Below are 14,131 nucleotides of genomic sequence, written 5' to 3'. Positions count from 1 at the left end.
ATTTTGCAGTTGACGCATTGCCAATTTTCCTTTTGCACTTCCCTCAGTGCAGGATGCCAATTAATATTTTGAGCGATCGGTATGAGAAACACCGTCACGGAAGATGCAATTCGCAACAATAAGACTCGGACCCGAGCACCAATCCATAGCTGTTATATACTTGGCCTTTTACAGGACCAAATGGACTTCAGTAGTCCTAAACTACAAATAGGAGGTGCAATACACAAAATCCATGCAAACAATTGTATTGGCAGAATTGGGGTTGCCATTTTGCAGCTTTGTCACTATTGTTCCGAAAAAGCAATACTACATGTTAAAGAAAGTTCATAGATGGAATCGAGGCCTTCATTTAGAAATATCATAGCAGAACCAAATAGCTAAAATATCTCAAGAAAAGGTGAATCAACATCAGTCAGGAATGCAGCCACCGTTAGGGCTAGAATACCTCAAGAAAAGGTGAATCAACAAATCTTAGGGCTAGGGGAAAAAAACACTACATTCCGAACTCGGAAAATTATTGCATGGTATATTACAGAACTTTTTCAGCATCGCTGCATCTTCGGAAACACTACAGAAGCTCAGGCTTTAAGTAGGAACAGTCTTCCAGATAGACCAACCAACTCAAGATTCACCTCATTTTTTTCCCAACTTAACACAAAGATTCAGCTAGTAAGAGGGAAAAACAAGAACCTCATATCCAAGTGCATGGAGAAAAGAGAATCTGTTAGGGCCCTGACATCCTTGTCTCTGTCGTGGTTCCTAAGTTTCAACACATTCCAATCGCTTCCCTCGATCAAAAGATAGATGGCGGGTAGTTGGTAGTTGTTAAGTTTGGGCATTGATCCGCAATGAAAGGCAAGCTTCCATGGACTCAAAGAGCAGCTTGACCCCTAAACCAATCAACAAAGAAAAAGACTAGCTAGATAAATTCAACAATAGAACAAATTATACTGCACAAAATCAGGTCAAGAGGGATAGGTAAAAAAGAATTTCCAAAAGAATGAACATTCACCGAGGTGCAGAGTCTGCAGACTACAGAAGGTGGCAGATTAGCTTTGTAAACACAGATCACTTTCCAAGACAGCTGCCTTATTGCCTAAGGCCGATGGTAAACCTTGTAGTTGCGTATTCAAAATCTTCCATTTATCTGTTCAATCGAATGCAGCTTCTTCTTTTAAGACATTCAATGCAATCAACTTTTGCTGCAATTCTACAGCCTCTTCTCTCATGCCAGTTGCAGCTATTCCTTTAATTATGTCAGAATAAACTTTTTTCGGAGGACAATACCCACTTGAATTCATTACTTGTAAGACCTCTATCACAGTATCCACTTTCTTGATCTTACACAAAACACGGAGCATCGATCTGTAATCAGTGTTTCTGACTACGTGCTTTCGTTTAACCATTTCCTCAAGAATCTCCACTGCTTCCTCAACTAGATCTTCCCCCAGAAACCCATATAGTAAACATCGATGGGTAACAACATCAGGCATAATCCCACTCTGTTTCATGTGCCCATAGACTCCCATTGCTTTCTCCATACAACCCTCTTTCGATAAACCATCAATCACAAAGCATACATTACCAAACTAGGAAAATAGCCAGTATCTTCCAGCAAATAAAGAACTTTGAGGACTTCATCCGTCATTTTCTCTTTACGAAGACCATGGAGGAGGGAGTTATATGTGATGATGTCTGGAGGGAAGTTTCGGCAAACCATTTGTTCGAAAAAGTCAATGGCACGATCTAGAAGCCCATATTTGCAAAGCCAGTCGATCAAAATATTGTTAGTGATGACGGTCGGAGGACTGGAAGTCTCATTCATGAGCAAAAATATCTGCTCCGCCTCATCCCAATATCCGCTGCTACAAAGAGAGTGGAGGAGAGTGTTGTATGTTACGGAATCGGGCTCCATCCCTAATGACAGCTGGTTACACAAAACCATAGCTGTATCTCCAAAGTTTCTTTTTTTACAAGTAAAATTAATTAACATACTGTAGGTCACGTGATCCGGACAGAACCCTTCAATAGCCAAATCTTCCAATACTTCCATAGCTCTTACAACCCCACAGTGCTCACAAATTAGCTTAAGAAGAACTGTAGAAGAGATAACATAAGGAGGGCATCCCTTCCTCAACTGGTCCCTCCAAAAGCCAATAGCCTGATCAAACCTACCATTGTCAGACATAGTGCGGAGTATCGTATTATATGTAATTACATCCGGGGGGCAACCACTTGAGCTCATGTCATCCAAGACTTGAACGGCATGTTCTAATTGTCCCTTCTTACACAAACCACCAATTAACATGTTGTATGTGATGATATCTGGAACACCACTGGACATGACCATGATTTTCAAGATTTCATAAGCACTTTTTGTCCGAGCTATCTTGACTAGGCCCCTGATTATGTTTACGCAAGATGGGAAATGAGGGATTTGGTTCAGATGAGCCATCACGTTGATCAAGTATGATGCGTCGGCTACCTTCCCATTACTATTGAAGCGTTGAAGGATTTCATTGTTGGATTCTTCATCATTCTCGACAAAGACCGCATCTAAAGACAACGTTGAGGTAATAAAATATTTATTGCGGAACATTTGTCGTCTGTCGACTCTATTTTTCTTTTCAAGACCTATCAAGTAGCTATCTGAGCTCAAGGCATCCTTATCACCCTCGTTAACTTTATCCACACAAATGCCTAATTGATGGGCTCTACACTGCAATGAAAATGTAGTTCTTCTACAGCCAACATGTCCCCTACACTTTAGAGTATTGGTGAAGTGAGCTGCCAATGTTTTTGATGGGAGACCATTGCCAATACCAGAACTAAGGCCCACTTGGGCAGAAATCAAATGCAAACAAGGAGCTTCAACCAGAAATTTCTGAGATAATTGGGTGTCCCATTTCTCTATTCCAAGCGAATACCTAAACGGATTACAAAGAGGATTGTATCATCTCATAAAAACCCCATACCAAATTCATTAAAGCAAATCTGAGACCAACCTCTAGTAGCTCATGTAAGTGAAATCGATGTATACTCGGCGTAAGTTATTCGACATGTAACAATTCATGAACAAGAATTTCGAAGTGTCTCAACCTCTGTAAACACAATTCAATGGTGTCAACGCCAAAGGGCTAAAAAGCACTAATGAGAATCAACATGAGAAACCTTGAGCCACTCTACCTTGGCAGTATAATCAAGAATTGGACATGAAATAATCAACCAGCACCTGCACAATATAACTGCAAAAAAAATAAAAATAAAACCAGATCACATATATGAAATAAAACTTGGTTTCTCCCTAAATTTAGGTTCTTGTGCTAAGCTCATGACACAAATGCTTCTGAACATTTTTGCCTCAATTAGAAAGGGGGAAGAGAGAGAACTTCTCAAACCCAACAAATTGCAGTCCCAATTAACTTGTCTAAACGGGGAAAAAACAACTCATAGTTGAATCGAAAGCGAGAGAGAGAGAGAGAGAGAGAGAGAGAGAGAGAGAGAACAAATGGAAAGCTGAACATGGAAAGCTGATTTGAGATTAGACAAAACAGAACAACAAAACCATTTGGACCGTCACCCATGAAAATTAAAAACACACAAAAAATAACAAATAAAAAATAAAAAAGTTGAATTCGAGAGTAATTAAATACGGGAACACATACCCTCAGCTGGTATTCTCTTTCTTCTTCTTCTCCGTCGTCTCTGTGGCTGTACTGTGCAAACACCTTCCAGTTCATTCATTGATAACCAGGGGTGTTATTTACGTTTTTTTTTCCTTTTCATTTTTGTCCTTCTAAACTTTAGGAGGGTTTTTTTTTTTCAGAAATGCTACACACACATACAATCTGTGCACAGATTGTGCACAGATTTTGTTGTGGGGCCCACCACGGGTCCCACACAAATCATCCGAGCCGTTCATTAAATGTAAAATATTTTTTCAAGGGTCCCCGTAAAAAATAATCTCAATCCAATACTTATAGATGCTCGATCCAATCGTATAACTTTTCATTATCCGAAAATCTGAATGAAAAGTTAGATGGTTGGATGAAGCACCTATAGGTATTGGATTGAGCTTCTTTTTTACGGGGACCCTTGAAAAAATGTTTTACATTTAATGAACGGCTTGGATGATTTGTGTGGGACCCGTGGTGGGCCCCACAACGAAACTGTGCATAATCTGTGCACAAAAATCTGTACGGGTAGCAGGACTCTTTTTTTTTTTCCTGTACTTGACGATTGAGTTCGAAAAGTCTATAGAAACCGATCGGGGCACACCGATCGTGTGTACCAACGACACGCGGGATCCATCCCGGGTTTTGCACAGATGATTCGATTCGTTCAATAATTTCATCTCAATTCAATATATGCAAATGCTTGTTCCAATCTTTCCATTTTTGACAAAAATAGGAAGATTGGATGAAAAATAAAAAAATTGGATCGAAAACTTACACATATCAAATTGAACTCATTTTTCAAAGACCCACTCATTTTTTTTTTAAATTATTAAATAGCTTAAATCATTCGTAAGTAGGACTCGCATGTCATCCGTACGCTTGGTTGGTTTCCATAACAGCGTTGTTTAGAGTTCAATAGTTATTTTTATTTTATTTTTTTATAAAATACAAATACCTTCGGTCAAATACAATCTTTTTTTTTTTTTTATCATTGGTCAAATACAATTTACCCTCGCGGTTCTTATTATAATTACAAATCCCCTCGGAGAGAGAGTGTTGTGTGAAGTGGTTTGATAAGCTAATTCAATGCATAAAATTAAATAGAGTGACAAAATTATTTCTCTTTTTCTAAAATTAATTAGTTAAGGCTTACTTATTTTAAGTGCATCGGAACTTTCTCTTCCACCAAAACTACTACACCAGTCTAGAGCTGCCACCACAGCACTACATCACCAACACTATCACCACCACCACCATTCAAGGGTCACCACCACTCCACCATCGCTACCGCCACTTTGCTACCGCCATCTATCATTCACTTTTAATAATTTTATAACCACACATAAATACACAAGCACTTACATACACATACTCACAAAGAGAGTGTGCCACACACACTAGATACTCACAAAAGAATGTGAGCCCCACACACACAGTGGATGTGTGCAATGTGGGTCCACGATTGCACCGCATCCTCTGCAACGTACATCTTGCGGTTATAAAAGTAAGACTTTTTCCTTAAGCGCAGTCTCGTTCCAGAAACTTTTTTTAAAATAAATAATTTATTTCACATTTTCAAACTTAAAAATTATGCAAATGAAGAATTTTTTTTTTTTTGCACTGTTCAAAAGACTTCAATTTGATTTATCAAACAAGATCCATATTGTTAGAAAAATTATTTGCATAAACACATCATTTTTAAGTTTGAAATTATCTTCTTAAAAAATAAGTACTTATTGGGAGTTATGAAACACACTTAGATTTTAAGTTAATTGTAGGAACTTTCCTTAATTACTTGTTCATTTCTTCAGCTTAGCATATCTCTAAGGTTTTCAGGTTGGTACTTTGTAGTGAGGTACACAGTACCATGCTGCACATCTCCGAACCGTCAGATCGTGCATTCGACAGCTCGGATCTCATCTCGGCAACCAACGATCGAGAGTCATTCATTGCCGAAATGAGATGCAAACCGTCAAATGCACAATCCGACAGCTCGAAAGTGCACAATGTTGTGCTGCGCACATCACTGCATAACACCATCCCTCAATTCTATCTCTAAGTCTCTGGAAATTATGGATATAATTCTCTTATCTCCTGACAAATTAGAGAGGGATCTTTTTTTGGTCAGTCCATGAACTCATTCCATTGCAACTACCCAAAGTTGTCAATCTCGTATTTGTTTCATCTATTCGAACTGGCCAAGATTCCGGTACATGCTAGGTATAGGCCCATACGCCTGGTATTGTCCGGCATTTGGTTGGTATCGATCTACCGTTTTATACCGTACCGGTCGATACAGGATTCACAACACTTCTGCAACTACCAACTAATTTTCAGCAGTCTCATACTCCTTTATTTCTGCTACAGGGAAGGCTATTTACTTCTAACGAACTTGTGTCGAACTGCCGATCTGCAAACCACCTGCAGTTCGTTAGCCTCGTACCATGAATCATGTCAGGCTGCAATACACGAAATCCCAACAAAAAAAAAAAAAACATTGCTAGAGTTGGGATTACCATTTTGCCTTCATGTCAAAGTAAGTTCACGGATGAAATTTAGGTCTTCATTTAAAGATGTCATAGCAGAAGCAAATGGCTAAAATTCCTCTAGAAAAGTTGAATCAACAATTCAGTTAACACTACAGCCACTAAAAATCTACAGGCTAGAGAGAAAAAAGCCATTCCGAATTCGTAAAATTGTTGCATCGTATAGTTTACTGTACAAAACTATTTCAACATCATTGCACCTTCATAAACACAACAAAAATTGATCAACCAAATCAAAGATTCACCTCTTTTTTTGGGAACTCAACTCAAAGATTCAGCTAGGACGACGAAAACATGAACCTCGCGCGTATCCAAGTGTACTGTAAAAAAAATGCTAGGACTGAAATCCTCGTCTGTCGTTCGTCCTAAGTGCCAACACATTCCTAATGCTTCCCTCGATCAAAAATTAGATGGCAGTAGTAGTTAAGTTTAGGCGTTGATCTGCGATGAAAGGCAAGCTTCCGTGGACTCAGAGCAGCATGACCACCAAAACCACTCAACAATATAATAAGACTAGCTAGATAAATTCAACGAAAGAACAACATCACACTGCATAAAATCAAGCAAAGAGGAATAGGAAAAAACAGAATTTCTAAAACAAGGAACGTTCACCGAGGCGCAGGCGAGCGCAGACAGATTAGCTTTGTAAACACAAATCACTTTTCAAGACGGCACAGTTTTTACATCTGGCTTATTGATTAAGGTTGATGGTAAACCTTGCAGCTGCGTAGTCAAAATCTTTCATTTATCTGTTCAATTCAATGCAGTTTCTTCTTTTAAGACCTTCAATTCAATCAACTTTTGTCGCAATTTTAAAGCCTCTTCTCTCATACCAGTTGTAGCTATTCTTTTAATTATGTCAGAATAAACTTTTTTCGGATGCCTACCCTGACCTGAATGCATCAGTTGTAAGACCTCTATCGCAGTATCCACTTTCTTGTTCTTACACAAACCATGGAGCATCGATCTGTAAGCAGTGTTTCCGACCATGTGGTTTCTTTTAACCATTTTCTTAAAAATTTCCACAGCTTCCTCCAATAGATCTTCCCGCAGAAACCCAGACAGTAACATCGATGGGTAATTCCGTCGGGATTAATCCCATTCTCTTTCATGCGCGCATAGACTCCCATTGCTTTCTCCATACAACCCTCTTTCAAAAAACCATCAATCATAATATTGTAAGTTATCAAACAAGGAGAAAAGCCAGTATCTTCCAGCAAATAAAGAACTTCGAGGGCTTCATCCATCATTTCCTCTTTACAAAGACCATGGAAGAGGGAGTTATATGTGATGATGTTTGGAGGGCAATCTCGGCAAACCATTTGTTCAAAAAAGTCAATGGCACGATCTAGAAACCCATATTTGCACAGCCAGTTGATCAAAATATTGTAAGCGATGACAGTCGAAGGATTGGAAGTCTCATTCATGAGCAAAAATATCTGCTCCACCTCATTCCAGTATCCGCCACTACAAAGGGAGTGGAGGAAAGTGTTGTATGTAACGGAATTAGGCTTCATCCCAAATGACAGCTGCTTACACAAAACCATAGCTGTATCTCCAAAGTTTCTTTTTCTACAAGTAAAATTAATTAACATATTGTAGGTCACGCGATCCGGATGACACCCTTCAACAGCCAAATCTTCCAACACTTCTATAGCTCTTACGACCCCACATTGCTTGCAAACTAGCTCAAGAAGAATTGCAAATGTAATAGCATATGGAGGGCATCCCTTCCTCAACTGGTCCCTCCAAAAGCCAATGGCCTGATCAAACCTACCATTGTCAAAGCGCGCAATATCGTGTCATAAGTAATCATATCCGAGGGTAGCCGCTTGAGCTCATGTCATCCAAGACTTGAATGGCGTGTTTTAACTGTCCCTTCTTACCCAAACCACCAATTAACATGTTGTGTGTGATGATATCTGGAACACCACCGGACATGACCATGATTTGCAAGATTTTGGAAGCACTTTCTATATGCGCTACCTTGACAAAGGCCCTGATTATGTTTATGCAAGATGGGAAATGAGGGATTTGGTTCAGACGAGCCATCACGTTGATCAAAATTGATGCGTCGGCTACCTTTCCATTAGTACAGAAACGTTGAAGGATTTCATTGTTGGATTCTTCGTCGTTATCAACAAAGTGCATGTCAATGTTGAGGATCTAAGATATTCCCTGAAGTAAGTTTGTCGTCTGGCACGTCTGCTGACTCTACCGTTCTTTTCGACACCCATCGCGTAGATATCCGAGCTCCATTCATCCTGGTCACCCTCGTTAACTTTATCAACACACATGCCTAATTGATGGGCTCTACATTGCAATGAAAATTTATTTCTTCCAAAGCCAACATGTCCCCTACACCTTAGAGTATTGGTGAAGTAAATTGCCGATGTTTTTATTGGGAGACCATTGCTGATACCAGAAATAAGGTCCACTTGGGAGGAATTCAAATGCAAACAAGGAGCTTTGACCAAAAATTTCTGGAACATGGTTGGGTGGTGACCCATTTCTCTATTCGAAACGAATACCAAAACGGAATACAAATAGGATTATATCATCTCATCAAACCCCCATCCCAATTTCATTGAAGCAAATCTAAGATCAACCTCTAGTAGCTCTTATAATTGAAATCAATGCATACTCATCATAAATTATTCCACATGCTCTCAACCTGTGTAAACATAATTCAATGGTGTCAAAGTTCTTGGGCTAATCTCATGAAACAAAAGCTTTTGCCTAACCATTTCATCAAATACATAAGAGATCATTTTCCCCTCAATTAGGAAGGAGAAAGATAGCTAGAAAAACCCAACTTCTTTTCTTTATTTTTTTACCAGAAAGACCCAACTTTGTCAAGCCCAACAAATTGCAGTCCCAATTAACTTGCCTAAATGGGAAAAAAATTGTCAGCTCGAAATTTAATTTATTGGTAACCCAGAGAGAGAGAGAGAGTATTGTGTCTAAAGTGAAGCTCACATTGACTTTAGAACCAATTTTACATGGAAATCTGATTTGAGATTACACAAGACCATTTGACAAACAGATTAGTTCTGACCCAATAAAAGAAAACTGATTAAGACCCACGAAAAAGAAAAAAAAACTGAATTCCAGATAATTTATATTCCAATGGAAGAAAATACGGTAACACATACCCTCAGCTGCTCTTCTCTCTTACTTGGTGCTTTCTTCTTCTCTGTCGTCTCTTTGGCTCAACAGTGCAAAAACCCTTATCAGTTTTCGTTTCTTGACATATTTTTTCAAAACTTTTGGAGGTACTTTAGGGTTTTTAGGGTTTAGGATATACTCATCATTCATCAAAATAGTCCTTTTATTTTGGGTAAACTATAAATAGCTACCCTGCGGTAAAATACAATCTCTCCCTTGTGGTTCTATTAATTACAAAATTCTCCCGATGGGTTGATGGCATTGAGAGGCAGGATAGCAAATGAGGAGGTAGCTAGTTGAAGGGTTAGATTTGATAATAACATGAGAAAATAGTTGAATCCGAGAGTCTACAGCATGCGTTTGATTTTATATAAGCAACTACGTTTTGATTTGCATTTATATTGTTAAAATTTTTCTATTTTGTTTTTATCATCAGGAAGTTTTCTCTAACATGAGTTTCTTAATCATTATAGCACCCCCAAACATTGATTTGAATTTAATGTTGTTGTAATGATATCTTTGTATTTCTAGAAAAAATTACATTGGTATTTCTAAAAAATAAAAATGCATTGGCTTGGATCATTTTATGCACTTATTCTTACAATATTGCCTTATGTTACATATTCACATGTCAATCACATCTTATGGTATGAGTATTCCCCAACTTTTGGTTTGTATTTTTTTCTGTAACATTTTAATTTTTAAAATCCATCAATAAATAATTATTAGTCTAAAATGTTGATACCAAACTTAAAAAACTGAGGCTTAATTGCATTTCATTCCCCTAAATAATCACACTTTTCAAATTATCCCGTAAGCTATAAAACTTGACACTTGACCACCTTAACCTACCTAAACTTTCCAACTTGTGCCCTTTATTAGCCTTCAATCATATGCATATAAACTTGCATAACTAACAAAATCAAAGATCAACTCTTTTGTCTCGATTGCATTCTTCCACCCACCTCCTTCCATCAATCTCCCTCTGTTTTTATCCTCATTTATACCTCTCTAACGTATGATTGCAATAAGAGAATAAATTCTTTACACTACTTGTGTAAACATTTATTTTCTCCAAATCAATTACATTGCGCCATGTTGCAAGATAGTGGTCCCAATCAATAAAACATGGCGACGTGGCACAATATAATTAATTTAGAGGAAACAAATATTTACACCAACGGTGTAAAGAATTTAATCTCTTGCAATAAATATGTAGATTTACATTCATATATGATCCTCGACATTCTCACCATGTTTTGAGAAAGTTGTAATAAAGGAATTTAATTCATTACCTTGTAATTTATGCAGCCTATGAACCTCCTCCTTGGGTTCTCTTCCTTATATGATGTCTTCAAATGAGACCTTTGTCCACAGAGACAAAAATGCTGGTTAGGGCTCATAATCGGATTGGAGTTGCTTGAACTGCTCATTGTCGCGTAGGGGGGAAGAGACACACACACACAAGGAGAGAGAGAGAGAGAGACGAACAAAGTTGAGAGAGAGCGATTTGGACTATGAGGTACTCAGTACAGAGGAAGTAGAAGTAAGGGTATACATACATATACATATATTGGTAGGTAAAAGACATAAATAGCCTTCAATGATACCATTTGGGGTAAGATGGTGAGTTTTCCGTCCAATTCTTGGATGGGAATAGGGGATTGGACGGAGTGACTAACGTTTTGAAAGTTGGAGGGGGAAGTAGCTTCAATTGGTAGTTGGATGGGCAAGTAACTACAATTGGAATAGTTTAAGGGGAAAGTAGATATTTTACCCTAAGGAAAACATGTATTTTTGTTTATTTTTTACACCATTTAATACACATTCACACACTTGCTATTGTCAGCCTATTGGACTGATTTTAGAATTTTCCTATAAGGAAACCCAAACAATTATTGTAAATCCGAGATTAACCTTTTAAGTCACGTGATTAGGCTATGGGTTAAGCAGGTCAATTGGCACAGGTCGTTACAATTTGGGTCGGTGGTGGATAGGGTTAGGGTTTGAAGGTGGGGCTGTAGTGATTGGGATTTGGTTTGGGGTGGGTTGGTGGTTTCAGAGTTTTGATTTCAGGTAGCGTAATGTTGTGTTGGTTTAGTTTTTGGGTTGATCATTGCTTAAGGTGGAGGGCGACAACTATTGGTGGTGGCAGGGATGTGATTGGGATTGAAGAAGAGAAGTGTGTAAGTAGGGCCAACTATGTAACTATGCATTTGCTATTAATAGCGTCAATAGGATTTTCGATTTATTTAGTCTGGGGGGCTAAGTGTTAAGTTTTAAACATCAAGGCAGTTTAGTGAAAATGGGTCATAGTTAAGGGGACTTAAATATAATTTACCCAATTTTATTTCCTTAAAATGCATTTGAAAATTTAGAACTAATTAGAGAATTTTACAGGCTGGTCCAATTTATTGGTCCCTATTCCCTTCGACCCCAAAAATACCTCTAAGGATTTAACATACTTTTATACCAATAATACCCTTTAACCTCCTCGGCTTCTCTCCATGCCACAACCACCATCATACTTCCTTTCACCTTATTTTGGTTTAGAGTCTGACAGAACCCTCACTTTGATAATCACCATTCGGCATCCTTAGGCTTTTGACGAGCGTCGATGACTTCTGGCGAACGCTGGTGGTGTTGCGAAATGCAGTGATCTAACTATATCTTTGTTCGATCCAACTTGTTGGCAACCAGAGACCATCCCCAACCATTCTATAGTCTTCAATGACCACTGTCAATCCTGGCCAGAGACTCATTGACCTCTGTGACCTCTGTTTTAATCTAATCAGCTTCGATTTTGTATTGTGGAGCTTTGATCTAGACGCAATTGGTCTTTCCTCCATGCCACCACTATCGTTCCTTGCCCTCCACCTTATTTTTTAGTGCTCTTTTATGTATATTAATGTAGCAAAGTAAGAAACAATTTCAATTATTTCACTTTGTTTATGTACATGAAGTATTCGATGAAATGTGTGAGTAGAACTTTAGTAGTTCAGTTTCACTAGTTATTATTCATGAAATGCATGAGCGTATAACTAATGAAATTCACTAGGTGGTTCTGATGTTCTAAAATAGCTTCTTGTGTTTTTTAGATCCAGTGAAATTTTCGAGTTTTAAAGCTAGTGAATTTCATAAGCATCAAAATTACGAGTTCACAACTTCTAAAACTAGTAAAATTCACGAGTTCTAAAATTAGTGAAATTCAGGGTTGTCGGCAGTTTTTTGATTTTTTAGCACAAAATTAGTGAATTTCTCTAACTTTTTAGGTCCCTAGCCGAAGGTGGTCACCAATCGGAAGGGATTGCGCTGGGCGGAGGTGAGAGGAGGAGTAAAGTGTAAAATTGTATTCAGTAAAAATCACTAATATTTGAAGAGTAAATGGTAATCTTATTATGAGATTATCTTTAGAGGTAAACAAAAACTGAGGTGATCCTTAATGAAAATTAAAGTGTACTTTTTTACCTGTAGAGGTAATTTTCTGAGCTCAGTACGATAAATGGAATCTGAACTTAGTATGGTAAATGGAATTGGGCGATTAATAGGTATACAAAATTGGGGTCATGCAAACTCGCTCCCAACTGCTCGCTTTATAGTCTTTTGATTGACTACATCAGCCATCGTAAATGTACTTCCAATGTCCATTTTTATTTGCCAATTTCAAATCGTTGTGTAGTTAAACGAATCAATAAATAATAGGAGTACTAATTTGTATTTTCCCTATCAATCAAAGAAACTAATCATTCGTTCAGGCAGGTAATTTATAAGAGAAATAAATTTTCTCCAGCTAATCGGGAAGAGAGGTGCTAGGGGCACGTCATCTTAGAAGCACATCAACCACACCCCTCTCATATACAGGTAGATCCCGTATGGAGTGTGGTTGATGTGCCTCTAGCATTTTGGAATCGGAAAACCAACCATTTCCGCCCCACCAAGACACCTCAGCAATTGCCTTTAAGGGGTCATTTGGATGCATCCATGAGAGGAGGGATTAGCTTTCACCCCTTCATAAGACCTGGGGCCCAGGCTTTACCCCCGTTTGGGAACCAAAAACAGAGGGGTTTTCAAGAAGACCGGTTCTTGGCCAAGACCTGAGAAAGGGGGCATCGGGGGTCTTATTTTCGGATAGGGTTTGAGGTGTCCATAAGTTATACCCCCCAATCCCCTCGAAATCTGACGATTTTACCTTCTTTATCCCCCTTCCCTCACCTCCAATCTTCCATTTCTGTAGCCCACTGTATCACACACATGCACACCCAGATTGGGGAAAATGGAAAATAGAGAGAGAGAGAGAGAGAGAGAGAGAGAGAGAGAGAGAGAGAGAGAGAGATGGGTGTACAGTGATGACGGCGACCCGCCGACGATCGACGACGAACTGGGACGACGGCTGCTGTTGCTTCTTCTTCTTTTCTTTTCTTCTTCTTCCATCGTTCTCTGACTCTCTCTCTCTCTCTCTCTCTCTCTCTCTCTCTCTCTCTACAACGTAACAAGGGGATTATAAAAAGGACTGGGAAAAATTATTCAGTGCATGTGTGCCCATGCAACCCCACCCATCCACTGTGCTTAAAAAAAAACGAAATTATTGCTTGTTTTGATCCAAAATAAACGAAATTATAAAATAAAACACTTTAAAAAAAATTATAATTTTTGATACTTATTACATTGATTAAATTATAAGTAAAATAAATTATTACAGCTTAAATTGTCAAAGAATAATTAAATTTGTAATTATATATA

The 14,131-nt window shown here is 38.3% G+C and overlaps 2 pseudogenes; both read right to left on the bottom strand.

Moving 5' to 3' along the window:
- Window positions 1–348: 348 nt before the first annotated feature.
- On the bottom strand, window positions 349–3,718 carry LOC131318703 (pentatricopeptide repeat-containing protein At1g08610-like; annotated as a pseudogene).
- A 2,985-nt stretch (window positions 3,719–6,703) lies between these two features.
- LOC131318702 (pentatricopeptide repeat-containing protein At1g08610-like) lies at window positions 6,704–8,893 on the bottom strand (annotated as a pseudogene).
- Window positions 8,894–14,131: the final 5,238 nt, after the last annotated feature.

This window comes from Rhododendron vialii, chromosome 3a (genome assembly GCF_030253575.1).
Source record: "Rhododendron vialii isolate Sample 1 chromosome 3a, ASM3025357v1".
Classification (NCBI taxonomy): domain Eukaryota; kingdom Viridiplantae; phylum Streptophyta; class Magnoliopsida; order Ericales; family Ericaceae; genus Rhododendron; species Rhododendron vialii.
This window is presented reverse-complemented; position numbering and strand designations above follow the sequence as displayed.